Raw genomic sequence first — 15,809 nt, forward strand, 5'->3', positions numbered from 1 at the left:
CTTTGCACCTAGTGCGGACAGAAGTATTGCCGTACAATATTTTTTATCAACTTTTCTGTAAGTTAGCGGGGTTTGGTGTCTGACCGTAAATTTGGACCTACGTTAAAAACAAACTGTGCCGAAGAACACACTGTGTTTTTTCTGAAGTAGACCACAGCTACACAGCTTCCTTTTGCACCTAGTGCAGACACAAGTATTGCCGTAGAACATTTTCAGTAACTTTTCTGTAAGGTAGACTGTACGGTAATTAGACTGTCCGACTCAATCTTTGAACCTACTTGAAAAACAATAAACTAAGCCGTAGAACACACTGTGTTTTTTCTCAAGTTAACCCCAGCTACACAGCTTCCCTGTGGGCCTATTGCGGACAATTATTTTACGTCAATATTTTTTTTATTAATTTTTCTGTAAGGTTGTGGGGTAGGGTGTCCGACACCAACTTTGCACTTTCTTTAAAAAAAAAAAACTAAGCAGAAGAATACCCTGTGTTTTAATTCAAGTATACCACAGCTACCCGACCTTCCTTTGCACCTAGTGCGGACAAAAGTATTGCCGTACAACATGTTTTATTAACTTTTCTGTAAGGTAGTGGGTTGGGTGTCTGTTCCTAAATTTGGACCTACATTCCAAAACAAAACTATGCGGAAGAACATCTTGGGTTTCTTCTCCAGTACATCTCAGCTACCCAGCTTCTCTTTGCACCTAGTGCAGACACAAGTATTGCCGTAGAACATTTTTTATTAACTTTTCTGTAAGTGTAAGGTAGACTGTAAGGTAATAAGACTGACGGACTAAATCGTTGAACCTACTTAAAAAACAATAAACTAAGCCGTAGAACACACTGTATTTTTTTTCTGAAGTAGACCACAGCTACACAGCTTCCCTTTGTGCCTATTGGGGACAATTATTTGACGTCAATATTTTTTTTTATTAATTTTTCTGTTAGGTGATGGGTCAGGGTGTCCGACATCAACTTTGCACTTTCTTTAAAAAAAAATAAACTCAGCCGAAGAACACCCTGTGTTTTTTCTCATGTAAACCACAGCTACCCGACCTTCCTTTGCACCTAGTGCGGACAAAAGTATTGCCGTACAATATTTTTTATTAACTTTTCTGTAAGGTAGCGGGTTGGGTGTCTGTTCCTAAATGTGGACCTACGTTCCAAAAAAACTGTGCGGAAGAACACCTTGGGTTTCTTCTCCAGTATACCTCAGCTACCCAGCTTCCCTTTGCACCTAGCGCAGACACAAGTATTGCCGTAGAACAGTTTTTATTAACTTTTCTGTAAGTGTAAGGTAGACTGTAAGGTAATAAGACTGACGGACTAAATCTTTGAACCTACATAAAAAACAATAAACTAAGCCGTAAAACACACTGTGTTTTTTTCTGAAGTAGACCACAGCTACACAGCTTCCCTTTGTGCCTATTGCGGACAATTATTTGACGTCAATGTTTTTTTATTAATTTTTCTGTTAGGTGTTGGGGTAAGGTGTCCGACATCAATTTTGCACTTTCTTTCAAAAAAATAAACTAAGCCGAAGAACACCCTGTGTTTATTCTCAAGTAAACCACAGTTACCCGACCTTCCTTTGCAACCAATCAACGTGTTTAACCAACCAATCAATCAATCAGTGCATGTTTCCGTCTCATGTGTTTAATACGCGGTCCAATATATCATTTGTTTCTTTTTCGCTTGTCTTAAGAAACCTTATCCAACGTGTTAACCAACCAACCAACGTGTTTAATCAACCAATCAAAATGTTTAACCAACAAACCAACACACGAATCATACATGTGTTTAATATGGAGTCCAAAATTTCATTTGTTTCTTTCTCGCTTGTTTCAAGAAACCTTTCCAACGTGTTTAACCAATCAACCAACGTGTTTGATCAACCAATCAACGTGTTTAACCAACCAATAAATCAATCAATCAATCAATCAGTGCATGTTTGCGTCTCATGTGTTTAATACGGGGTCCAAGGTCTCATTTTGTTTTTTTTTCGCCTGTTTCAAGGGACCCTATCCCACGTGTTTAATTGATCAACCAACTAACCAACCAACCAACCAACCAACGAACCAATCAATCAATCAATCAATCAATCAAAACGTATGACAGTTTATTTATTACAGTACATTTAAAAAAACATGGAAGGAAAAAACTCTCAATTATTCAAGAAGAATTGAATTTGAATATTGTTCTTACATCTCTTCTGAAAAAAAATCCACATGTACTCTGAAACAACAAGCCCAATCAACCCCAAAATTGGCAGTCAGCAGGGCATACATGTACTTAAAGTTCATAAAACAACGTGGTGCAGATATCTCTCAAGACTTTTTCTAGAGAAAAGAAATGGCAATGCCGTACAAATCGCTTGCTAGGTCCGTAAATCTCAGTGAAATCCTACAATAAAATGTCCCCTCCTAGATTGAAATACTATTCTGTGTTACAAACAGGTGCTGAAAAATGAACATTATCAGAAAATAATCCTTAAATGTGTTTTAAAGTTACACCGATTCAATTAAATCCAAAGCATGCACTGCTGGTGAACTGTGATCAAAATGTAAATTTCCTACAATGACAAAAGAATTGAAATTACATTGTGTACATTCCGTCTCTATACATGTTGTCTGTTCAACATCCCCACCTAAAAAGAAATAAAAAGTTTTCGTTATTATAAACCCGCGTCACGTGATGTGTCCTCAATCTTGCGCGCGCTGGACCTGAAATGAAATAAAAACTTTCCAAACTAAACATGAAATTTCACCGGAATAATATAGACCCCTTACAGAAACAAACAAACAAACAAACAAACAAACACACACACACACACACACATAACAAACAATCATGTTTCAAAGGGGGGGAAGACCGTTTACAATTGCCGTTTAAAAGCAATTGATTTATATTTCAGATTGAATTTGTTTGCACTTGAGGTACAGTTGATGTGCAACTTAAGTAGACAAAGCCTTTCGAATGATTGTAATAAACACTAGTTTTCCTTTGGTTTTAGTTTATGAGAACGTAGTTGGTGTGACCCTGAAGTGCAATTGGTTTGTAGTCGACTAGAACTGTCAGACTGTTGTTGTTGGGAATAGACATTCCTTTTTCATAATGTTCAAATGTATGAAGATTGAATTGGTCTGAACTTAAGGTACACATGATGTATACATCAAGTAGACAAGGCTTGTCGAAAGTTTTGATGGCAATATACATTAATAAACATTATATTTCAATGCATGTAGACTAAATTGGTTTATACTTGAGGTATAGTTGATGTGTACCTAAAGTATACATATCCTAGATATTGACTGTGGTCACCTCTGGTATGATATTCTGATCACTTTACTTTTTTATATGATTTGTTTGCCTCTGACTTTGATTCCATTTGTTCTCTATAGACATATATTGACTTTCTGTTTACCTCTGCTCACTATAATAACACATATGTTGACCTTGGGTACCAAGGCTCACCTACCATGTAACCATAAATTGTGTATTTTGTTACCTCTTTTCAACTTACAAGGATATTACACATCTATTTTAATTTAGTTATATCTGGTCACTTGTACATATATAGACTATGTTTACCTATTGACGACTAACAAGGACGTGTTGGTCACATTCTACCGATATTCAATATGGTTACCTCTTGTCACCTTACATATATACTTTCTTTGGAAACCTGTGGTTACATTGCACATCTATTGACTATGGTTACCTCTTGTCACCTTACAGATATACTTTCATTGGTAACCTGTGGTCACATTGCACATCTATTGACTGCATTACAATGATGTTCTGGTCACATTAAACAGATATTCAATTGGTTACCTCTGGTAACCATACAAATATATTGATGTTAGTTACTCCTCGTCATCTAACACATATATTCATTTTGGTTACCTTTGTCACCTTGCATTGATATTGACTATGCCCCCTGGTCATCTTACAATGATGTTTTAGTTATTGTTAGACGTGATAACTAGTGTAACCTCTGGTCACCTTACTTTCCGATGTTAACTTAAGTTACCCAAATATCATCTATCACAGATATTGATTTCTTTAATTCAGATCACCATACACAGATATTGACTATGGTTACCTCTAGTCACTATATAATGATGTTCTGTTCACTTAACACTTTTATCTCATTTGGTTACCTCTGGTCTCTTTACACTGATAATGAATTTATTACATCTACTTGATTGACACACATATTGAATTTGGGTAGTTCTCGTCACCTAGCACATATTTGGTTCTCTTTGTTGGCTTTATACAAATGTTTACTTTGGTTCCCATTGTTCTCTTAACATATATTGACTTTGGTTACCACTGTTAACAATAATTACACATATGTTGACTTTGGATACCGATGCTCACCTAACATAAATTGTGTATTTTGTTACTTCATGCTAGAAAATACAAGCACGGGAATGTGTTCCCTTACACAGAAATTGATTTTTGATACCTCTAAATACCTTACATTGATGTTCTGGTCACCAGACCCTTATATTTAATATAGTAACCTCTGGTCAACTTGCAAGGATATTGACTATGTGTACGTCTGGTCAACTTACAACGATGCTCTGGTCACGTTACACAATAAATCAATTTGGCAACCTCTGGTATCCTTACACATGTAGTGACGTTGGATACCTCTTGTCATCTTACACAGATAATTACTTTGGTTACCTCTTGTCATTCGGTTAATAGGAACCAATTCCCTCTCCTATCACTATGATGATCCTCTGAACTTCTATGTTCTGATCAAGTAATATCTGTGACATTAGCTCCTGTCGCAAGACTATTTAGAATTGCTGTCAAAGTGTTCAGACCAGAGAGATTCAGAATAAATGACATAACATTAAAATAACTAATGATTATCAAATGCAATGCTAAAACTATGCTTACATGCATATTTTACACATGCATTATATATACATTTTGTACATGTATAATATTAGTAACAAATATCATGATGAAATGTAATGTGTAATTTAATTAATTACTTTAGTAAAGTAATTGTAATTTAATTAATTACATTTCCAAAACTGTGTAATGTGTAATTAGTGTAATTGATCATTTTTGCAATGTAATGTGTAATTTAATTAATTACATTCCAATGTAATTGACCCCAAGTCTGTAATAAACCATCATCATTACCTCGGGGGGGGGGGGGGGGGGTGGCACTTCAAATTTTTTTTGGTAGGGGTGAGCAGCTGAGACATCAAGTACCCCACCCTTTTCATATATTTTGTTAATCAAAATTATATACCTTGTCATATATTAATTAACAAAAAACAGATCTATAGATATATTTCAATATTTTCCCGCTCATCATCACGTTCTTGTTAAGAAGCAAAATAGTCGAAATAAAATCACCTTCTTTTCCAATAAATTCGTCACATCTTAAACACTTTTTTTCTTATTGCCCATTTTAAATCTTTCATTATGAAGATATTTCAATTCCAAAATACAATACATATAAAAGACGTTTGGTCAGATCATAGTTGGCATTACATCTATGGTCAGATAAATGTAATATCACCAAGAGTGTAACACCTTCACTGATTTTAACATGTTTAAATGTTAATTAAAAACTGATAAAAAGTTTCATTGCCGTTCCCTCTCGTAAAGGACGCTGTCACAATGAAATTTCTTTAGATAATTGTTAACATGTTTTATGTATACAAACCCTTGAATGTTAATAAGGTGCAAATGTCAAAATAGTTGGATTTATTGCATCTATCACTGGCATCAGTGGAAATACCACATCAGAATAAATAGAGTTTAATTGGTTTGACAAATAACTGATGTATTTAAGACTGTGGTTTAACCGCATCAAGAATAAATACGGACATCTGATTAGTTTCAAATAATTATGATATAATCAAGCAAGTGATAATATCAACCTATTGATATATTTAATCTGAATTTCTCACCCTTTTCATATATCATAGAGCATGAGAAAGTGAACTATTCCAGCGGCTCATCCCTACCACTAATTTTATAGCAAGTGCCCCCCCCCCCCGAGATCATTACATATACCCCATTGACTTACAACTACTGAAAAACGAAATATTACATCACTTCCGAATAATACAAACATTTTTTTTTGAGATACCACCGTTGTCAACTATATTTTAACCGCTAATTCTTTGAGCCTAAAATCCATTTATTTTAAAATTGCATAAAAATACATTTTAAACTGATCGACCTCGAATCACTATTACTGATATCAATGTTAATTTTGATAGCAATGTCTATGTAAGACTTTGTTATAACAAGTTTGTAAAATTCATACCATCATTTATAAAAACAACACATCACTTTTCTGCACTCTAATTATTTTTATAAAAGGTTTATAAATGACTTTTTTTGATACTTCTGAAGATAATTTATAACTACAAATAACACACAAATAATGATAGGATTATCCTTTTCAAAGGTAAACTATCATTTAAAAAATCATATAAAGTGTCCGCAACTTGTAATTTAATATATTTCTACAGTACATTTGCGTTCCGTTACATTTTTAATCAATGGAAAAGGATTCCCGCCTTCGTGATAAAATAGCCTGATTCGCAAAGGTGATAAATGTACCAAATAACTTTGAATAAATGTTTACATCTGAATTTTACCGGGGTGAAAGGGTTGTTTTCGAGACAATTACACAGTAGTTAAACTGATTTGAACTATGATTCCATTGAACACAAAACGTATTTCCGTCTTTAATTTCCACTTAATTACCAGATAGTAATTTGAAATAAACGATATTATATTTTTAGCCACAAATATCTATTAGCGAGAGAGTCGTCATGAAGCTCAATCGAAATCACTTCATGTAACGTACTAAACAAATTAACATATATATCGGTGATTTGTGCATTTGCCTTTGATGTGTACTCTCTGATAATGTCAATATCAGTGGACTGGTCGTAATATAGAAATTATTTGGTCAGTTCGCAATTGACATGAACGTTTGCACGGATCTACATAACTTTGATATACAAAATTGCTTTGGATATTTTTCGCACGTTTTTTGTTGGTGAATGAAACACTTTTACTTGTTTGGACGTGAAGAAATAGCCTTTTTGACCGATTGGTGTGAAGTTAAAAATTGAACAAAAAATGTTTGAAAACCCGGATAAACTTATAAAAAAGTTTGGGTTATCTGCACAATTATTGATAGGTATCGTTGCTATGCACAATTACGTATAACCAACATATTGTCCATGCTATGCTATAATTCGGAGTTTAGTATGGCGTCCATTATCACTAAACTAGTATAGATATTTGTTTAGGGGCCAGCTGAAGGACGCCTCCGGGTGCGGGAGTTTCTCGCTGCATTGCAGACCTATTGGTGACTTTCTGCTTTTGTCTGTTGTATTGTCGGGTTGTGGTCACTTTGACACATTCCCCATTCTCAATTTTATTTTATTTTTCGCAGACAGACCTCAGCAACCTAGCTTCTCTCTGCACATAGTAAGACAAAAGTGTTGCCGTAGATCATTTTTTTTATTACGGTCATAAAACTTAACTCGACTCCAAAATAGTTCTCATACTCAGTGCTCGAATATATTCTCCTGTGAGATCGTTCTCGAGAATCGCGGTCATAAACGTTTTCGAGTACGTTCTCAGTCCGAGAAAGGTTTTCTTAATCATAAGGGGCCTTAATCCGATTCTCTTACTTCCGGTGACTTTGTTTACAATGGAGACCACTGCAGACGACCAGGTGCCGGTGCCGGCAGCAGTGGTGGACGATGGTGATGCTGAATTAAATAAGCAAAGGACACAGTGGGGAACGGATGAACAGGCCCTTCTCATCTCCCTCGTCCTGGAGGATGAGAAAACTTTGTTTGGCGCAGCAAAGGGGGACGGGGGAGATGGCAATATTAATGCTATCAAGAGAAGGACCTGGCAAGCAATTGCAGACCAATTGAATGCGTAAGTGATGGTTTTTAGAGTATTTTATTCCTGAAAAAAACATTGATGTTAGGCAGCAACCATTTAATTTTCTGGGAGGGGGGTATGGGTTTTTTTTTGGACAAACTTTTATTTTCGCCTTCTGTGAAAAACAATCTGTTTTTGTGTAGACAAGTCGAAAACAATTTTTTGCCCACCCACCCCCAGAAAATCAAATGGTTGCTGCCTTAAATATTAGCATAAAAACATTATTGGGACAATTTCCGTAATGAATTTAGATCAGGTAAAAAAATATGAATAATATTATTTCAGAGTACTTAAAAAAAATGTTTACAAGCACCTCCTTTTTTTTTATTTTACTTTACAAATTCGCATGTTTTAACTGTATCAGTACAGTATTTGTAAATATTGAAATATTGAAAGACTTAAGACAAATGAAGCCTTGTTTTTTTCTAGAACTCAAAACAAACAAATATTTTGGCTTTTGCTCAGGAATCAATTAGTATGCTCACTTTCATTGAAAATTTCTATAAATTGAATTTATATGCTCAACTGATTAACTCATCTTATTGTCATACTAGCCTTGATTCCACATGGGCGGACCAAAGGGAAGGGGGGGGCTTTGTTGGAAACATTTGGTTGATTATATAGGGAATTACTGACACTGAAGCATGACTGGAGTGGGTCCCCAATAGGTTAGTTAGCCCCCCCCCCCCCTAAATGAAAAGTTCTGGATCCACCAGTGTTCCATATACTAGATACACTATAAAATAAACTTGAGACAGATCCTCTGGATTTACCCATAAATAAATAAAAATTATTCTTGAAATATTAATTTTACATCTATATGCAGAGAACAGTTTATCCTGACCAACTTTCCATGCTTCCTGTTGGCATTTTTTTTAATTTTTTTTCTGGAATTAATATAAACTTACATTCTTTGTCATGTCTTTGAGGTTTTAACTGGCCTGATATAAAAAAAAAAAAAACCCAACATATATCTATGCTGTTTCGGGTGGTAGGTCAATGATTTTTGATATGCAGTTGTATTAAAATTGGCAGATTTCATTACCATGGAGATTTTTTTACCCTTTCCCCTCAGATATTGTTTAAAATTTTGCTTAGTTTACATGTATTAGTTTGTGTTTAAGTTTCTTTCAAAAGTAATTTCTTATTTATGATTTTTCAATGGTATTTGGTATGTGGTTGTATTTACATTTGTAATTAGCATTTCCATGGATATTATTTAGCCATGTACCTGCTACACACTGCTGCTACATGGCCCATTGAACTTCAAAATTTGCAAAACTTACATGTTAAAGTATTGATATTTAATTTGAACATCAGCATTTATATTGAAATTACAAAAAAGCAAGACATATCTCTTTGATAACAGTTTATTATTTATTTTTTCAAAAGTGCATGCTTATTTCATATATATGAATACAGAAACCAGTGTGGTATGATTTTGATAGAATTCAGTTTAAGTTCTAACTAAAGAAAAAGAAAACTGTTACAAAATTAATGTTGGCATGATTTCAAAATCATGACAACTTGAATTGTATTTTTACTGTCAATTTATATCTTAAAAATTTGAATAGATCAATAGTTTTTACCTGTATTTTGTAAGGGAAACACTGCCATGATAAAAATGTTTTAGAAAAACAAAAGAATACTAAGCTACCATGGTATACATGTACAGTGTAACTTTTATGTCTGTACAACATTATAAATTGCATTTATTTAATTGTAGCCAATTTATAACCAAGAAAAGAAGTTGGCAGGAATGTAAAAAAAAGTGGAACAACTCCAAACAGAGAGGTAGATATTTTAATAATATTAATGTTTTAAACATATAGTTTTGAAACCATATGCAAAATAAAGAGAAATAGTTATACAATGAATTAATCAATAATTTGAACTGTAAGATAATTCTAAAATAATTACCCTTGTCAAAAAAAAACAGTAAGAAAATATACAGTCTTTTAGTCTAGTCTGTCTACGGCAAATAATGCATAAATCTAAACAAATTGCAACAGAAATGGTTTCAACAGTTTTGTAATACCAAAGCATGACGCAATCATATATTAAAAGTCTAGAAAAATCGTACGATCGGAAATCCCCATTTAAGGGCTAAAAACATTAATTTTAACAAAAAATCGATGAAAATTGTGAAAAAATTAAAAAATCGGAATTTTAGCACTATGTTAGCCAGACAAATGTCAAAAACGAATTAAGATGACTAAAACAACAACAAAGAACATTTCCGAAGTAAAATTTACAATCCAGAGTAAGAACTTATTGGTAGAATTATCCCTTTTAATGATAAAATCACGAAAAAATATATCTGCAATCAACAAACAATAAAGTGCTGTATCCACCAACATGTGACCTCTAAACGCTCTAGCTACAGCTTTTCCGCTAAGGATATGCGTGACGGCATTCGGAGCGTATATGAGTTCTAACATCTCTTTCAAACCAGTATTACTCATAAGATTCCCTATTGAGCCAAGGAAGCTCATCTCTGTGTGGAATGGTCCTAATCGTAAAACCATAGACTTCAAGGTGCTTCCTGGATTTTCGTTTTCAACAATTGATAAGGCTTTCCAATACAGAGGTTGATCAAAAGTCAAGATCGCTGTTATGTCATAACGCTTTGCTTGGTTGGCGACGAAGTTCAATGTAGAATAAATACATGTCATGTCCGAAGCATTCAAATCTATCATAGGTAGGAATGAAACTGATGATTTTCCTGGGTAGTCTCCCGTCTGAACCATCTGCATGAAGCCAGACCACATTGGTATTGGATACTTTAAAGGCCAAATAATAACCGACAGCAGGTCAAGACGGAATCATCCAGTGTGTTTAGGTTTTTCAACTCAGCATAACTTAATTCAGCCATACGATCTGATTGAGGTTTGTAATATTTGATCTCTATCTTTGCTAATGCCTTTATTTCATCAGTAGAAAAAGCTATTCTAGGAATGGGTTGTGTTCTCTTCGTACCAGGCGTAATTCCAGCTATTATGCCCATGCCATGAAAAGTGTTGAGGCCATCTATCGTTCTTGTGTTGTGGTCAACGTTATCTGCTACAAATTGTACAAAGCTGTTGCTTATATCGCCTGGAAGATCAACTCCTTGTACAGCTGCAGCACTTGATTCAAACTTCTGGACTTCATAGTATGAGGAACAAAATCCTAAGCTGTTCAATGTGGACACAAGAAATGGTGAAGCGAAGTTGTGATGCACCTGTACTCCTAGACCGAGTTGAAGCGGTGTTATAAGTGCTCGAGGTCGTGAGGCTTGCATTACTGCTTGTCCTATGGAAGCTATTTTCACCGATGGGTCTATCTCAGAAAATATGTTAGAAAGAAATAACAGCAGGCTTTCGGGTAAGTATGATAGATTATTATCAACTGATGCGATGTTGGCTGGAGTTGGATAGATAGACTTTGTGGTATCTACAGATCGGATGTCGCTTTTTATCAGTTTGGCAGCTGCTCTGATCAAAGCTCTCTTTTCGTCATCTGGATTTAAATTGCTTGGTCTCTGGTAATAGTCCTGAAGAATACAAGTTACGGTTTCACGTAAAGTTACAACACTTTTTCTACCTGGTATGTCTGTAATAATGATTTCGTCTCCAAAATGTTGCTTCAATCTTTTCTTTAAATACATCTGACTATAAGCATTCCCATCACACATCTCGTCCATTTTTTCAACAAGATCTGATATGGAAATCTGTTCGTCGTCATGATGTTTAAGGAAGTCGACTGTTTTGTAGAAGCCGTCTTCTTGCAAAGCTGGCCTTCCTCTTTTGTTTTCAGGCTTTGCGTCTGGTGATATGGGAGAACGGAATACAGGAGTGTTTTTGCACGTGCGGAAGTTTACACTACATGCCTGGTGATAAACAGCATCCGCTGCATGGAGGTCGCTTACGCTCTCCAGTCTCCCGCGAACCTCGGCTGCCCAATCATCATTCCGAAGATCACAAGCATCTTGTATGCGACTCTCAAAATCATCAGTTCGAACCTGAAATACATTTTTGTCTTTTTTCTTGGAGTCTGTTGCTTCATTTCCACAGAATAAACAATGATGTTTAAAATCAAAATGGGACTTTGATCGTAATTTTGGAGTATTTGTATGAATTTCTCTCAGAACAAGTTTTTCTTTTTTGTATTTCTTTATGTCATTTGGATTGGTATATGTTTTCCTGCAGAGTTGATGGACAAAATTACCCTCTAATGCGGACAAACAGTCTCCTCTTTCCTGGCTAGCTTTGATGATTCCAAGACAACCTTTTTGTCGCAATTTGATCAGTGTTGTTGGGTGGTCATCTTTTAGGCACACAATACATTTCTCCATAGTATAGATGTAGCTGAAAAAAAATAGTACACAAATCATTTGTTGTTACATATTTAATCATTATAGTATATGTCATATAACATATCAAAACACATTAAAATATTATTCAGAACAACAAGAATAAACAACATCGACTCTTAATGAATAATGTTTTCTTGTCCGTGTGATGTTTCTTTTTTAGTGTGTCTATACACTGTAATTCATTTGTCCATTTCTCAACATCTTATGGATTCTAGCACTACTGAAGATAATGAATCATTTGAAAAGTGCCAAAAAGGGTGACAAGAAAAGTTGAATCAATAGGCTTAAATTGCGTCCGAGAAAACGAAAAGGACATTGAGACAAACAAGACAAACTATACGAAGTACACACAGAAACGAGCATCTTGAACTTAAGTACAATTTTATTGTAAAGCATTAAAAAAAGTATACTATGTTAAAATTCCCATTCTTGGAAATTTTCGATTGTGGTTTATTGTAACCTATTCCGTACATTTGTTTAGTTGACCATTCATTTTGAATTTGGTTTCAATTGACTTTTGATAGAACAAGATACACAATCAAATATTTTTGACTCGACTGTGATAAAATATTTTCAATAAAATAGGCAATGGAGAAAAATATAATATAGTACCTGATTTAGAAATTATCCGTGTGCTTACCAATTAGCACAGTGACTGTGGTTAGCTCCAATAAAATCATGATGCTAAATCGGACATAGGTTTCGTCAAGTGAAAGCTGAAATAAAATTACAAAATAGTTATTTTCGACAATAATTCATTAAAAAAGGAAGGAAACAATTATTTAAAATTATTTACTTGAAGAAAATGCAATAGAAGATAAGAATAAATGCTTTGGCTATAGTAATTAGTTCAAAATCGACGAAATTGCAATTTTTACTGTCCATTTTTGTTAATTTGGCGTTCCATACTTTTTTGTTTTCGTTAGGGACGAGTCCTACTACGTCCCTTTAAATTATTTTCATTGCTATATTTAGGACTTTATTAGTTTAAATTTAATTGATTTTATGTAAAGGTAGTTGATTTTATTTATTTTCTTTGAAATAACAAAAATATAGTGATCTTTGTCGTTTGACCTGCGTCAAGAACTTTCGTATGTCTAATTCATTTCTTGACGCATTTTTGAATATGTAAATACACGTAAAACATAAGTGTATGTTAAAAAAACACTTACCAGCATACTTTTATAATAATATAAATTTATGTAAGCGATTCTTTCAGTGATATCCGCTTCTCAGTTGGTTTCTATAAATTCACATATGTAAGAGTCTTCTCCCTTTGTCAATATGGCGGACCATTTCTGACATGAATCGGCAGGCACATCACCGATATTTTTATTTTCAATTTTCACCGATTTCCGACCGTACGATTTTGTTAGACTTTTTTAACGGTAATGTGCTATGATAATCTCATATGATATATAAAAAATCTTTTCTGTTGCAATTTGTTTAGATTGATTCTGTAGACAGACTAGACTATTTCACAAGTGACTACAACCCATATAACAAGTGACTGCAACCCATATAACACATCTATTAAGCTATAAAAGACCCAGAAAGGGCAAATGTAAATCAATTAAAAATGATGAAACACAGAATAAAGAATGTCTTCAAAATAAACAACACATCCATCAAGACTAAGTGCATGCTGTAAATAAAAAAATATTATTCAAGGATTTGTATAGTGAGAATATACCATCATTATATAATACAATACAATACAATATCTTATTAAAGTGTCAACTCTCTTAATGAAGCCGGTCATCAAGACTTAAGTGAATGCTTACATTAAACAAACAAACAAACAAATATTTGACTTGCCAATCACAGCACCCAAAATGAGCAGAATAATTACAATATAATTTTCAAACATAATGTAAAGTAAATTAAAAATAAGTTAAACAAAGTATATAATATGATTGATTTTGATTTAATTGATTGATATAACATATTAAAGCAAATGAAATAGGCAATTTGTAATAATACAAATATATAACATAATATGTCATGCAATTGTCTGTTACTCTGGTCCCTTTATGGGACAGCACACCTCATAGTATACTAATAATTCCTCAAATGTAAAAGAAATAATTGATGTAAATGCATATTTGATCATACATATCATTCTATATCTTTATATAGAGAAATCTAATTAAATATTGTATTCCTGTTTATATTTAAAACCTCTAATAATTGACAAATTATTATCAAAATGTTTTTAACTTCATTTCCCAGTAGCCAAATAAAAAGAGATTTGTTATCAAGTTTTGAAATATTTTTATTTTTTCTATATATTTTGCTTAGAAAGGGATTTCTAACATTATCCAAAGTTTTACATGTTAAAAGAAAATGCATCTCATCTTCTATTAACAGACTTTGCATATTCTATTTTCTAGTATAATATTAAAGTAACGACCTTTTTCTATTTCAAGTTTGTGAGTTCAAATTCTAAATCTTGTTAAAACAATGGTAATTTCAATAAGTAAGGCTGGCAAAATTAAAATTTAGTTTAAATAAGGGATAAGTTCTAAGTTTATTTCCAGAGGTCTTATTTTGTCTCATTTTATATCATTAAATAATTCTTTCTTCCATATGCTACAATACTTAAATTACTTAAAATATAATTTCTTTTTCACCATATTTCTAGTGTTTATTTTAGATGAGAGCACTTTTTTAAATCAAATAATTTTAAAATAGCATCAATATTACTAGCCCAACAATTCTTCCCAGCTTTAGATAATGTATTTGAGAGAGAGTTTGCATTTGTTAATAAAATATTATTTTTAACATGAATTCTTTTCCAATATTTAATCATGTTTGTTAAAATATCTGTCATTAGAGGATAACAACCTAATTTGCCATATATGGCTAAATTTGTTGCGTGCTTATTCACTCCTAATGTAAATCTGCAGAATTTTAGATGCACTTTTTCATTTTTTAGATCTTTACTCAATCTATAGAAATAATTTAGTTCTGCGTCATTATTTAACTTTTTTAAATTAAAACAACCCCATATTTCTGAACCATATAATAATTAATACAGATTTCACTGTGTGATCAAAAATGTGCAACAAATAGTTAAACACAAATTAAATAAGAAAATTCATTACATCTCAAAACAATTACATATTCATACCAGCAAAATATGCATTAAAATGGGTATATCTTACATTTAAATCAACTACCTGACGTGTATACCTGAAATATAACCATAAGTTGGACAATATCAAACATATCTATTGTTTTTAATGTTCAAAACATTGTTTATTCATCTACTTAAAGCACCTGAAAAACAATTGTTAATATTTCAGCTAAACAGAAAATAGACAATTTAAGGCACCCTAGAACTGGAGGTGGTCCAGCCCAGCCCCAAATCACACCCACAGATGAGTTGATTCTCCAGGGAATAGGGGGCAGACCATCCATGACTGGAGTTGGCAGTTTCTTAGATACAGACGGTAAACCTAGATTCTTTTATTCTATCATTTATTCTCAGTTTTA

General features: G+C 33.3%; 1 long non-coding RNA gene across 1 annotated transcript; it reads left to right on the forward strand.

Annotated features, from left to right (window-relative positions):
* Nucleotides 1-7,917: 7,917 nt before the first annotated feature.
* On the forward strand, nt 7,918-15,736 carry LOC143072579 (uncharacterized). Its single transcript, XR_012977250.1, has 3 exons — nt 7,918-7,948; nt 9,681-9,748; nt 15,620-15,736. It is a non-coding gene; the product is annotated as an uncharacterized LOC143072579 (long non-coding RNA).
* The last annotated feature ends 73 nt before the right edge of the window (nt 15,737-15,809 follow it).

Source organism: Mytilus galloprovincialis, chromosome 1, assembly GCF_965363235.1.
Source record: "Mytilus galloprovincialis chromosome 1, xbMytGall1.hap1.1, whole genome shotgun sequence".
In the NCBI taxonomy this organism is placed as follows: domain Eukaryota; kingdom Metazoa; phylum Mollusca; class Bivalvia; order Mytilida; family Mytilidae; genus Mytilus; species Mytilus galloprovincialis.